This window comes from Triticum aestivum, chromosome 4B, assembly GCF_018294505.1.
Source record: "Triticum aestivum cultivar Chinese Spring chromosome 4B, IWGSC CS RefSeq v2.1, whole genome shotgun sequence".
Lineage (NCBI taxonomy): Eukaryota > Viridiplantae > Streptophyta > Magnoliopsida > Poales > Poaceae > Triticum > Triticum aestivum.
Genome location: NC_057804.1, coordinates 255884930 through 255896332, shown reverse-complemented (window position 1 = coordinate 255896332; position 11403 = coordinate 255884930).

Below are 11403 nucleotides of genomic sequence, written 5' to 3'. Positions count from 1 at the left end.
TTTTGTGTTTCGATGATCTAGAACAGGTGTGACTTTATTCTTGTTGGTTGAGTGTTCTCTCGTGTTTTCCCCTCGTTCCCATCCTCGTGTTCTTCGTGTTCTTGGTAGGCTTCACCTCCAAACGTGAAAGATCTGCCTCTAGGGTTCTACCCTACATCATCTTGGTATCATGAGCCACGTTGATCACGTTTTTGGAGCCCCTATCCTTTGTTTTCTAGCTTGATTTTGTTGTTTTCATCCTAAATTCGAAAATCCCCACCACAAATAGCCCCAAATTTTTTTGTGATTTGTTGGTGTGATGAAGTTTTGTTGCATTTGATCCATGGATTTGCATTACAACGTGTGGATCTAGCTTTTCCCCATCTTCTCCACCATTTTCATCCACAAAATCGCTCGGATTTGACCTCTCCACCATCCTCCACCACGAAAACGAGTTGTTCATCCCATGCCCGAAATCGCCCAGGCACCGGATGTCCGACCGACACTGGATGTCCGATGACTTCCGGTCGTCCGACCATTCCTAACGAAACTGAATATTTTCAGGTCGGTTTCCACCACCTCTCCAGCATGCGCACTTGCCTTCCACCACCGCTTTCCGCAACCACCATCGCTCACCCGTTTCGGACTCCGATAAGTTTTGACACATTTTGGTATTTGAGAATTTGAGTTGTGGTTCCCGTGTCCTATTGTGTTTCGGCTATATAGGTACGGTTCGACATCAACATCAACATCGCTCATCTTCACAAAGGACTCATCTTCGCCAAGGATGGTAACCTCGATGACATCTTTGTCATTTCCTTGCCATTGTTGATAACCACCATAGCCTTACTTTTGCGTTGCTTACCCATCGAGACTAGCCATTGAGTATTGCCGGCAACGTGACTTGTGCACATTAGTGATCATACTCCATAGCATACATACCATATCATAGTGGTGCATATCTTGGTATCATCTTTTGTGTCACAAAGTTGTCATCGCATACACAATTGCTATCTTGGTTCGTGAAGTTTTGCATGAGAAAAGAGCTCAAAAGTGAAAGAGCCAAACAAGCTTTTAAGCAAGACGAAAAGATAAGCAAAGAGCTTATAAGCAAGAACCATAGTATCATACTACATTAAGATTGTCATATCCGATCATCTTGGATCATATCATCGAAATACCATACATATAGCATACTTGGGATAGAGGTCGTTGCATTTTTGCCTAGTAGGTTGTGCACAAGTTACGTATCCGCCTATTGTGCAATCGTGCTATCGTCTCTCTAGTGTTGTGCAACAAGAGCATTTTCGTGGACTCCACATTTTGGCTCATTTTTGGTTTGCACAACCCCACTTATCCATTTGCGTGTGTGTTTCCGTGTACCTTACCTTGCTTGGTCTACTTGTTACATTTGCAAATTTGTGAATCTTTTACAACATTATTAAAGCTCACTAACAATTGCATCAAATTTTGTGCCACCATCCTAACCAAGCTCCACCATAAGCTTTTACTTGTGTAGGTGTGAGAACCGATAAGAATTGGTACCAATTGTGATATTTCGTCGTCCACATTTGAGTGATCATTGATCCATCTTCAACATCGGTCAAGGTACATTTGGTATAAGTTCTTCTCCTTTTCCCACTCGCATATTTCTTTGACATGATGGATAGGCCAAGTTCTTCTACCAACCCACTCTTCATCGAGCAAGACGACGACATGTCATCATACGTCACCAAGAGCCACCTCTTTGGTGCACAACGAGTGTTGCATCAAGAGCAACAAGCAATGAGCGACCACATCGACAATCTCGCCACCGACTTGCGACTCTCTGAGCAACGAACAAGAGACTACTTCGACAACAAGCTCGACGCTCACAAGCAAGAGAACGATGCAAGAATGGACGAGATATGTGCCTTGTTGGTGAACCGACATTCTTCCACTTCTTCATACTCAAGACGGAGCCGTTCAACTTGACACACCGACGACACCTTCTCTGGCTCAAGTACACCAACATCGAACACTCTTTGACAAGCCGCGCGTCAAGACTGTCATGCATCTCACAATCCTCTACACGGCAATCACTCGCAAGCGCAAGTCGACGAGCAAGTACTTCGTCATCAAACAAACCAAGTTCCTCTTGCACAAGCTCAAGAACGACAACGTCAACGTCACCAAGAGGAAGAGCGAGCGCGACAACATCAAGATGAACAAGACGCCGAGGCTCAACGTCTTCAACAACAACAACGTGAAGCACAAGCTCTTGAGGCGCAACATGCCCTTCAAGAATCAAGTCGAGCCATTGCCAAACGCAACCGCGATAGGCGCAATCAAGAGGAAGCACTTCGAGAAGAAATCCAAGAGCGACACTACCAACCAAGAGTGCAATGTCAAGTTCCTCAAGCTCCTCCACAAGCTCCACAAGCCCCCCACAACCTCAAGATCAACAAGAGCAACACGACTATGGACATCCTCCGCACCAAGAGCAACATGAGGTTGATAATCCTCCACGTCAAGGGCGTCATCATCACCCTCGACCCCAACACAATGAAGAGCAACGCTACGGCAAGCTAAAGTTCACCATGCCCAAGTTCAATGGAAGCAATGATCCCGAAGAGTACCTATCATGGGCATTGAAGGTCGACAAAATCTTTCGTTTGCACAACTATGAGGAAGAGAAGAAGATCGCTATGGCATCACTTGAGTTCCAAGACTATGTGCTCATATGGTGGGAACAAGTCCTTGAGCGCCGAGAAGCAAGAGGTGAACCACCAATAACCACTTGGGCTCAAATGAAAGATGTCATGCGAGCACGTTTTGTGCCCACCTACTACAACCGCGATCTCTTCAAGAAGCTCCAACTCCTCAAGCAAGGAACAAAGAGTGTTGAAGAATACTACAAGGAAATGGAGATAGCCATGATAAGAGCCAATGTCACGGAAGATGATGAGCAAACTATGGCACGTTTGTTGAATGGCCTCAATCATCCCATCAAGAAGATTGCCGACTTCCAACCCTACTCCAACCTCATTGAGCTCGTGCATCAAGCTACCAAAGCGGAACGTCAAGTGCAAGATGACTTCAAGTACGCCAAGTACTCATCCAAGAACTAAGGCTTCTCCAACAACCAAGCTTCAACGACTCCAACTTCTACCTCAACCAAGCCATCTACAAGCAACGATGACAAGTGGAGTTACAAGAAAACTTCGACAACTTCAAGTCATACTCCTCCTACTATAAGCAACTTCAAGCCGCGCGCTTCATCGTCTACTCCAACCGATGAGACCGTCAAGACAAGCACCTTCAGTGTTTCACTTGTGGTGGACGAGGCCACAAGTCCTTTTAATGTACAAACAAGCGCACCATGATCCTCAACGACGACGGAACCTATGACTCCATGAGTGAAGAGGAAATTGAAGCCCTTGAGCAAGTGGCCATGCACCGGCGCGTGAACGAAGAAGAAGATGGCCAAGTCTTTTGTGATGAGGATTCAAGCCCCACTCTCGTTGTCTCCAAAGTCTTGACTCTTCAACATCAACAAGACGAAGACCAAAGATGCCACATCCTCCACACAAAGGCCGACATCAATGGAAGGTCCGTCAACGTCATCATCGATGGAGGTAGTTGTCACAACTTGGCAAGTGAAGAACTATGCTCCAAGCTACAATTGGTCAAGATGAAGCACCCGCACCCATACAAGGTCCAATGGCTAAGCGATTCCAGCACTATATGAGTTGAGCATACGGTCCAAGTCTCCTTCAAAATTGAAGCATATGAAGACACTTTAGAGTGTGATGTCGTCCCGATGTCCGTTTGCCACCTCCTTCTTGGTTGACCATGGCAATTTGACCGCGGCATCATTCACAATGGGCGTACCAATAACTATAGCTTCAAGATGAAAGGGAAGGAATATGTTCTACGACCTATGTCTCCTAGTCAAGTAATCGCCGAAAAGCAAGCCACCCATCATGGAGAAAAGAGTGAGAAAGTGATCCACCCAAAAGAGAGTGAGAGCCACAAGCCAAAACCGAGTGCCTCCACGATGAGCGACAAGCAAAACTTCGTCCTATTTGCCACCAAAAGTGAGATGAGAGAAGTGTGTGAGAACCCATCGAGTGTTATGCACTTCGTCCTTGTGTGCAAGGACGAGGCACCAAAAACTAACACCTCTCATGATCTACCTTTAGTTTTGTCTTCTCTTTTGCAGGAATTCCAAGATGTTTTCCCCGATGAGCTACCTCCAGGTCTACCGCCACTATGAGGCATTAAGCACCGAATCGACCTCATCCCCGGAGCACCTCTACCTAACAAAGCTCCCTACCGCGTCAACCCCGAAGAAACTAAGGAGATCCAACGGCAAGTACAACAACTCATCGACAACGGACATGTATGTGAAAGCTTAAGCCCTTGTGCCATTCCGGTTATACTTGCTCCCAACCAAGATGGTAGTTTTCGCATGTGCTCAGATTGTAGATCCATCAATGCTATCACCGTTCGTTATAGGCATCCCATTCCTCGCCTAGATGATATGCTAGATGAACTTAGCGGTGCCACCATTTTCTCAAAAATTGATCTTGAAAGTGGCTATTATCAAATCTGCATACAAGAAGGTGATGAATGGAAAACCACTTTCAAAACAAAATTTGGCTTGTACGAGTGGTTGGTTATGCCTATGGGTTTATCGGAAGCTCCCGGTACTTTCATGCGTCTTATGCATTTTGTGCTTCGCCCTTACATTGGAGTGTTTGTTGTGGTCTACTTCGATGACATACTTGTTTTTAACAAATCCATGAAAGATCATCTAAAGCATGTTAGGGCTGTTTTGCAAACTCTTCGCAAGGAACATATTTATGCCAACATGAAAAAGTGCACGTTCGGTGTTGACAAACTTGTTTTCTTGGGTTTCGTTGTTTCCTAAAAGGGTGTCCATGTTGATGAATCTAAAATTGAAGCAATTAAAACTTGGACCCAACCCACTAATTTGCAACAAGTGCGTAGCTTTGTTGGCCTTGCGGGTTTCTATCGTCGCTTTGTGAAAGATTTTAGCACTACCGCCGCACCTTTGCACGCCTTGAGTAAGAAAAATGCTCCTTTTGTTTGGGGACCTTTGCAATCTACCACTTTTGATGAGCTCAAGTATTTTCTTACTCATGCTCCGATTCTTGCTTTACCCAACTTTGACAAAAGTTTTGAGGTTCATTGCGATGCAAGTGGTACCGGCATTGGGGGAGTTTTGATGCAAGAAAAACGAGCTATTGCATATTTAGTGAAAAACTCTCCGATGCTCAACTTAACTATCCCATCTATGACAAAGAATTGTATGCTTTAGTACGTGTGTTACATGTTTGGGAACATTATCTTAGACCTCGTGAGTTTGTCATACATGCCGATCATGAAACATTCAAGTACTTAAAAGGCCAAACTAAGTTGAACAAGCATCATGCCAAATGGAGTGAATTTATTGAATCTTTATCCTATGTGATCAAGTACATTAAGGGTAAGGAAAATGTAGTGGCGGATGCCCTTTCCCGCATATGCACGCTTGTAACTCAACTTGAATTGAATGTTATTGGCTTTGAGCACATAAAAGACTTGTATGTGAATGATCCTACCTTTGCTATTCCTTATGCTAAGTGTTTGACGCATACATCTTGGGAACGGTATTACATCAAGGAAAATTATCTTATGAGAGCTAACAAACTTTGCATTCCCGAGTCTTCTCTTCGTTTGCTCCTTTTGCAAGAGGCTCATGGAGGAGGAATCATGGGACACTTTGGATGCAACAAGACATTCGCCACGCTCTCCAAGAACTACTTTTGGTCCAAGATGTTCCGCGACGTCTCACGCTTCACCAACCGATGCTCTACATGTCGCAAAGCTAAGTCTAAAGCTCAAACCCATGGTCTTTACATGCCTCTTCCTATTCCTTATCAACCTTGGGAAGACATTAGCATGGATTTTGTACTTGGCTTGCCTAGGACTCAAAATGGAAAGGATTCTGTGTTTGTTGTTGTGGACCGATTCTCTAAAATGGATCATTTTATCCCATGCAACAAGATAGACGATGCTTCACATATTGCCAATATCTTTTGTAGGGAAATCTTGCGCCTACATGGAGTGCCCAAGATGATCGTCTCGGACCGCGGCATCAAGTTCTTGATTTACTTTTGGAAAACTCTATGCGCCAAGCTCGGAATCAAGCTTTTGTTCTCTTCGGCATACCATCCTCAAACCGACGGCCAAACGGAGGTGAAAAACCGTACGCTCTCCACTCTACTTCGCGTGTTGATCAAGAGGAATATCAAGGAGTGGGAGGACTATCTACCCATCGCTGAGTACACCTACAACCGCCCAAGACACTCAACTACCGGCAATTCCCCTTTCGAGGTCGTCTACGGCTTCAATCCGTTATCCCCATTGGACATTCTACCTCTGCCACTACAAGAGCACACCAACATGGACGCGAGTGTATGAGCAAGCTACCTAAAGAAGATGCATGAAGATACGAGAAACACCATCGAGCGCCAAGTAAAATGACTCGCGACCAAGCTCAATATCAACAAGCAATCCCATGATATTGAACATTGGAGATCTTGTGTGGCTACACCTTTGCAAGGACTGATTCCCCAACGAACGCAAGTCCAAACTTCTACCTCGAGCCTATGGACCCTTCAAGGTGCTAGCACGCTACAACAACAACGCTTACAAGATTGACCTCCCAAGAGACAAGTACAACATGAGCGACATCTTCAATGTCAAAGACCTCTCGCCATACCATGGTGATGGCACTTTCGATCTGAGGTCGGATCTTTCCCAAGGGGGGGGGGAGATGATGTGGAGCATCCCACAATCATCCCCATGGAGGTGCCTACATCTCCCACGACACCACTTGGACCTATGACAAGAGCTCGAGCAAAGGCTATCAAAGATAAGGTGAACTTGCTCCTCTCCGAACTCCCACTCCCTACTTATGAGACATGGGTACTACCTCATGCGGAGACTCTATGTGTGATCAGGTGTTTGGAGGAGAGTCACGGATCAGCTACACCCATTGGACAAGGCGGCGAGGACACCAAGTTCAACGGACAAGAAGAAGGCCCACTCGAAACTCCCAGTCATCGGACGACCGACGCCGACCAGACGTCCGACGCCTGGAGGCTCCAAACGACCAGACAAGCCCCAGCCTTCGCACGCTACAGGGCCGGACGACCAACACCGACCGGACGTCCGACACCTCCCAACGCCCGGACGACCGACACAATCACTCCCGAGCCAAAACAGCGGAAGAACGGAGACTTCCGGACGACCGGACGACTGACCCCGACCGGAAGACCGACAATTCCTGTCCAGAACCGAAACATCAGACGCCCGACCGACACCGGATATCCGGACCCTCGTGAGCCTTCGGACGACCGGTGACCGTCGGATGTCCGACGCCTGTGCGTCCGCCTGAGTGTTGCGTCGAAGCCACTTATCCTTTCGCCCCCTTAGACTATAAATAGGCTTCTCCCACGTCCTAGCTAGGGTTAGCGTTGTGATAACTCATTTGTGAGATAGAGTCTCGCTCATCCATCCAGATCTACTCCTTCGTGAGGGACCGACACCTCTTCGGAGAAGATCCACTTGATTCAGGACCTCCTCTTGGAGAAGACCATCTTCAAGACCTCCTCACGGAGAAGAACCGGTTACCCTATGTATCGTTCCTTGTTGGATTTGGATCTTGTACCCTTTTGTGTTTCGATGATCTAGCACATGTGTGACTTTATTCTTGTTGGTTGAGTGTTCTCTCGTGTTTTTCCCTCGTTCCCCTCCTCGCGTTCTTCGTGTTCTTGGTAGGCTTCACCTCCAAATGTGAAAGATCGGCCTCTAGGGTTCTACCCTACATCACATAGGACCGATGGCCTCTTCAGGGAAGGATTCGAAGATTCTTTATTCAGGGCTGTCATTATTGCTGCTGAAGCAAAGACGATGAACAACCTAATAATCTAGACTACGAGGGAGTAAAAAACCTCAAGCGCTCGGTTAGGAATGGATATGCCCAAAATATTATTTGGCTGAAATTAATAAATAGCCAACACCTCAAGTGCTCGGGAGTGAGTAGCAGCACACGTCAAGCGCAGTAGCAGCAAGCCAATCATCAACTCAGCTATTGCCTTCATGCAAGTGCTCTCTTCCTGGTCGGCGCATTGACGCCTTATGTGCCCCGTCTCGTCCAGCGTGTGCCTGAGCTCCAGTTCACCGGAACTCATAGCGCTCGTGTCTGTGATTGCGCAGCAGCGCGCGCTGGAGCAACGTCATGGAGGTACTCATCGATGCGGACGACGCGGTGTCGTGACATGCCCAGGAGGAGGACAGATTCTGCCATGAGGCCGTGCTCTGGAGCTGCTGCCTCGTTGACTAGTGAAGTTACCATGTAGTGCAGTCACCATGTATTGGGTATTTAGTAGGGCACGTGGTGTGTTGTGCATTGTATCCATGTCGTTGCTGCATCACCCAGATCCTACTCAGATGTCGTCTCGTTCCCAAGTGATGCGCCATGCCTCCGCCATGGCCACGTCCATCCAGCCCTACGTGAAGATCGGGCAACCCCTAGTCATGCCGAATGTAGTATGGAGAGCACAAGCGCTACAAGGTTGCTCCTCGAGCTATTCGAGGTTAGGAGGAAGAGGGAGCTAGTCCTCTGCCTTGCCTCTGATGTGGGTGGAAGTGAGTGTGTGTGTGTGTGTGTGTGTGTTCTACTAGTTGGGCGACCCTCTACATGGAGGGCTCCTATGGGGTCTTATAGGCCGACCCTCTAGGGTTAAAATGGTAAAGTTACAAGGGGCGGGGCCCTGGTGTCATCGTATGCAAGCCGGCAATAGGGCCCACCGGGTCACGAGATCCGCCAGGTCTGTCAAGCATGGGCCCCGCCAGTTGCACAGTACTGTGACTTGTCTTGTCTAGTGTCACAGAGTGGTTGGCGTTGTGCGGCTACAGTGATGCGTCACTCGGCCGCTGTCCGCCCCAGTCAGCCCTGCGGGGGACACTGTAGCCACGCTTGCTTCGGCCAGCATGGGTAGGTAGCGCACTAGGGCCATGCCTGCCCCGTCATGGGGAGTTGTCTCGTCATACGTCAGGATGGGGCGGGCGCTGACCCACGGCCAGCCGGCATGCGGCCAGTCGGTCGGCCGGGATGCCACACCTAGCCGGCCCACACCGGAGAGCCGGACTGCGATCTGCTGGGTTGAGGGGCGCCTGCCGCCCCGATATTTCAAAAAGGGATCCGGGTTTCGCTACCTACCCGGGGTTCATCCCCTTGATAGTAGTCCACGAAGCTGTAAAGGCCCACCGGCTTGGGGCAGGAGGGCCTTTGCAGCTTACCCCAAGGCTGAGGATTTGTTGATGAATTAGAAACACTAGGCCAGATGGCGCGGGCCATCCGGACGTTGGTTTTGACATCGTGGATGCAGGCAACACCCACTGGATGCCGGCTTCTAGAAGCCGGATTGCAAAACTCGCCCATGGCGGGAAATAGAGGCGTCCGCCAGGCTGTCTCTCGATTCGCGCCTGTCACGGGCCGGAGGGCCGCCGTGTGCAGACTCGCGACGGAAGTGGCCCTGCCAGGCCACGCGCGTGGTGGGACGGGGATGCAGGCTGGGCCCCGCTAGGCCGCGCCCTCGGCCCGCGCACACGGGATTTATTTTAGCCGCATAGGATAGTTGTGCCCCCAACGCGGTTAATGCTTGTGGGCAACGTGCCCACTTAATGCGGGGGAGTGGGATAGTGGGCGCAGACGATCCCACTCCCCCACGATCTCTAGCGGGTATAAAATGAGGGGGAGGGCGGTTGAAACACATATGCACGCGCCCCCGCTATCCCCTTGTCTTCTTCCTCTTCCTTCTTCTCCGAAGAGCCTAGGCGGAGCCTTGTTGCGACGCTTGCGTGCCGCTCAAGCCACAACATTCGAGATCAAGAGATGGCGCCTCCCACCCCTCTCGTCTCCACCTCTAGCGACTCCCATGGCGATTCTAGGGTTTAACCCTACGATCTCCCTCCGGTGACTCCAATGGATGGCCTCCTCCATTGGGACTTCTCCCCCGGCCTTAAGGTTGAGGCACAGGTGCGTGCACGGTTTGGATCTATGGTCCACTTCGTCCCCAACCCCGGCTCCAAGGAATTCTTCCTTGAGGTTTCCTTCTCCTCGGCTTCTTTTCCCCTCTCGATGGACTCGGTTGGTTTGGCTCTTCAATCTTGTATTGGAGGGCTCAGTGATGGTTTCAATGTCATTCGTTTGGGTGATCATCATTTCCGGTTCTCGGTGGCATCAAATAATGTGAGTCACTTTATCTTTGGCCTACTGGACCGTATTTGGCCGGACTTCATCTGCCAATTTCATTTGCACCGTGGTATGGACTCTCACCCCCGGATTCAATCATGGCATGCGGATTCTGAGCTGACTGGTTTGGCTTCCTCACCGGGTCCGGCCATCAAATCTAAATGGTTATCTTCACAGCATAATGTGCCTATGGATCCTGCATCTTTGCCCGTGTTTCAGAAATTGGGTTTGATCCCGCCGCTGACGGACTTACATTTCGGCGAGCCTCCAGTTGAGATCTCTTTTGGTAGTTTTTTGGCTCCGGTTTCTCAGGATATTTTTTGGATTGGGTCCATATCCTTACCTATCTCCTCGGATATTCCAGCCAAGTTGCCTTCTTTTCGAGGAGGGTTGTTCAATATGGGTTTATGGGATTCCATCCCTGATGATACTCTGCACTCCATCTTGGATGGCTGGCAGGCTGGCTATGATAATGACAGTGTTAAGCTTATGGTGCAAATTCCATCAGTCCCAACCAAGGATTATATTTACAAACGGCTTAAACATTGTTCTATATGTGATCAGCTTGGACATGTCGCAGCTACTTGCACTGGATACTTTTGTCAAAGCTGTGGGGATGATTCTGGGGATTGTTCATGTTTTCTTCACGTAGAAACTCCCATAAGCATGTGCCATGCAAGGTGGGCCCAGACCCTTTAGGTTATCTCTGCAATGCTTGTTCCGCAACTGACCACATGACTAGGCTCTGTCCTGGGCTTCGTCGTTGCACTCTTTGCCACCGTTTGGGTCATGAGGCCCGTAAGCCCAGTTTTTGCAAATTTTTACCTCATTGGGCTTGGACACAAAAATCACTACAAGTAACACAATCTGAGAGGATCTTACCTCAGGGTGAAGCGGATGTGTCTGTGGTTGGAAATTCTATGGTTGTTGGTATGGCCCGTGCTGTTAGGGATATGCGTGCACGCTGGGTTTGGAAACAGAAATAGAAAATCCCATGCTCCTCGGACGTGGACACCCCCCATTGCTTGACGCTACGCCTCCCTGGTCAGGGTGTAGTCAATTCCGCCTACCAAAAACCCCAATCGGGTGAGCCGACGTCTTCCTCGAGCTCA